Consider the following 3,299-nt stretch of genomic DNA (forward strand, 5'->3'; position numbering starts at 1 on the left):
TTATACGAGGTGCTTAAACCAGAATTCCACCAGCTTCAGCTCTCTGTGAAATTAGGTTAGGAAAGATCTAAGAGCTTCAGAGAATTTACCATAGGGTTGTGGGATTGTGTAGTTAGATGCTGAGATGGAATTTTCAGGACTTTTATGCTCATTCATTCCACTCTGTTGGTGTTCAGCCCCAAACAAGCTAACCTTCACTAAGAACACCCATGATCAAAAACATTCTAGCCATGATCGATCTGTCCTTTTAGCAATATCCTGCACATTATTCAATGTGAGCCTTAATTTTTTTTTTTTTTTGAGGGGAAACTTTACTACTATTTCTAGCAGATTGAGCCACCACATAGAGCAGTAACGAGCAACATGTGGTCTGCTTCCTGAATGACATGCCTAAATGAAAAGTTAATTATTTTTAATAGCACCGCCTGCCTAATGACAAACCAGGTTTCATGTGGCCCACTCCTTGGGAAAGATTTTTCATGCCTGATGCAGAGGCTCTCTTGTTATTTTATTGTAGACTAATGGCCAACCAAAATAGTACTAATACTTCATTTTCTGTTCCTGAAACATAACCTAGTCTATTTAACTGTACTATGTTCCTAATAAATGATTAAAATCTAATATACTGTTTTCCTGGTAAATGGCTCACTTCTGCATAGAAGTCGATAGGTACCATGAGAGAAAGGGACAGTTTAGTATTGAAGGCAGCACTATCAATCCTACCAGTGTCCTAACCAAGAGAGTTTTCCTCTGTATTGAGTTAAATTACGCCACAGGCTCTTCACCTGATGAGGACCTTCCATCAATCCCTTGTGGTGTTAAAATCTTGCTTCATGTTGTGTTGAGGTAAACATGTGTGTGTGAGAGAGAGAGAGAGAGAGAGAGAGAGAGAAAGAGAGAGAAAGAGAAAGAGAGACCACTACCATCACCACCACTTGACAACTAGTGATGGTTTGCAACAAAATATGCAAACTTGTTTTTGGAAACATCAAATGTGTGTCATGCCATACAGGCTTTGTTCAAAATAAACTTTGCTGCTATTTTTAACAGACTGAGTCACCACATAGGGCAGTAACAAGCAACCTGCAGGACTTTCTGAATGACACACCTAAATGAAAAAAATTGATTATTTTTAATTAGTGCTGCCTGCCTAATGACAAACGAGGTGGCCCACTTCTTGGAAAAGATCGCTCACGTCTGATGTAGAGGCTCAAAGTAATATTTTGAGCACAGTATAGACGTGAATACAGCAGAAAGCTTGGCTATTTTACCCTTATATGATGGAAAAAGTTGTCAGCAGTCGCAGGACTTGAACTCATACCTCCCTGCTGACAAGTTTTTTTTTTCTATCATATAATGGTAAAATACCCAATCTTTCCGTTTACACAGCTATACTGCATTTGAAATATTACTTTCTTGTCTGTATGATACATTCTGAGTAATATTAAGCTTTCCTTACATAAGTCCCTGGTGGTTGGAAAAACTGGCAATCAGCATCATATACAAGGCTAGGACAAAGAGATACAGCAGTGCTCTGCAACCGGTATGCTGCGACACACTGGTATGCCACAAGACGATGCTAGATGCGCCACTGTGTAACCTGAATATAATTTTTTTTCCCTATACTTTTAGTTATATTTTTACTTCAGGTGTGTTGCTGAATTTTGAAAAGAATATAAGTGAACCACAAGTGAAAAAAAGGTTGTGGAGCACTGCTATACAGGACAGGCAAATGATTAGTTTCTGTTTCCCAAAGAATGAAAATCAAACTTTATCTCTGTGGAATTTAGACTCAGTAACACAGAGAGATTGAATAACACAAGCGATTCTCTAGAAGTCTAACAACTTTGACAATTTCACACACATACGTAGGCGTAGGAGTGGCTGTGTGGTTAGTAGCCTGCTTACCAACCACATGGTTCCGGGTTCAGTCCCACTGCGTGGCACCTTGGGCAAGTGTCTTCTACTATAGCGTCGGGCCGACCAAAGCCTTGTGAGTGGATTTGGTAGGCGGAAACTGAAAGAAGCCCATCGTATATATGTATGTATATATATATATATATATATATATATGTGTGTGTGTGTGTGTGTGTGTGAATATGTTTGTGTGTCTGTGTTTGTCTCCCCAACATCGCTTGACAACCAATGCTGGTGTGTTTACATCCCCGTAACTTAGCGGTTCGGCTAAAAGAGACCGATAGAATAAGTACTAGGCTCACAAAGAATAAGTCCTGGGGTCGATTAGTTCGACTAAAAGGTGGTGCTACAGCATGGCCACAGTCAAATGACTGAAACATGTAAAAGAGTAAAAGAGAATATACACACACACACAGACGTGTCTCAACAGCTATTTCATTGGACAACTAACAAAATAAATCTAGGTTTGACAAGTATTGTAGCTTGCCTCACTCAATCTGCTAAGACAGCACCACCACGGCAACTATTATGGCTAGATTATGGCTGAGCAATTAGCAACACAAATAGTAACAAGCAATAAAGATTAATTCCTCGAGCATTACAATGTCCAAGGCTACAAACAAAAGAAAATCAACCTACACAAGTTGCCATGGAAACGGAAATGAAAATAGACGTAAAACAGTTTATACGTAAGATTTTGCTTAGGCAGAGCAATACTAATAACCCGTTATTATAACTGAATATACATAGGCTTTGAAACGTTTACCCAATAAACATGCACTTCGTTTTAAAGGCATGGAAGAGCATGGCTTAGTGGTTAGGGTGTTGGACTCGTGAGTGGGAGACTGTGGCTTCGATTCCTGGATTGAGCAATGAATTGTGTTCTTGAGCAAAGCACTTCATTTCACATTGCTCCAGTCCCCTCAGCTGGTAAAAAGGAGTAATCCTGCAACAGACCAGCATCCTAGAAACTCTGCCAAATCAGACTGGAGTCTGGTGTAGCCACCTGGTCCACCAGTCCTCAGTCAAATCGTCCAACCCATGCTAGCATGGAAAGCGGACGTTAAACAATGACGATGATGATGATGATATATATATACACACACACACCGGAGAAACCAGCCCCATGTTCCTTATGGAGAAAGGATTATAAAAGTACAATGAGTAAGGCCTACTGTACAACTGACATGTCATGCTACATTTAAGTCCAGTTGTGGGGCAAAACAACCTTTCTCAATAGACAGTGAGATACCAAAGAGATGAAAACACAAGCATGAATATCACATCAGCTATCAGTGCTCTCATAGCACTACGTAAGGCCTCTGGCAATCAGGGCTCACTGTTTATCAGCAAAGGTCCTCTCCAGAGGGTTTTTATTTATT

The 3,299-nt window shown here is 40.1% G+C and overlaps 1 protein-coding gene across 1 annotated transcript in view; it reads right to left on the reverse strand.

Annotated features, from left to right (window-relative positions):
• The window catches only part of LOC106877625 (RNA polymerase II subunit A C-terminal domain phosphatase SSU72), a 44,572-nt gene that overhangs the window by 3,872 nt on the left and 37,401 nt on the right, over positions 1-3,299 (reverse strand). The gene's annotated exons all lie outside the window — the stretch shown is intronic.

This window comes from Octopus bimaculoides, chromosome 25 (genome assembly GCF_001194135.2).
Source record: "Octopus bimaculoides isolate UCB-OBI-ISO-001 chromosome 25, ASM119413v2, whole genome shotgun sequence".
Lineage (NCBI taxonomy): Eukaryota > Metazoa > Mollusca > Cephalopoda > Octopoda > Octopodidae > Octopus > Octopus bimaculoides.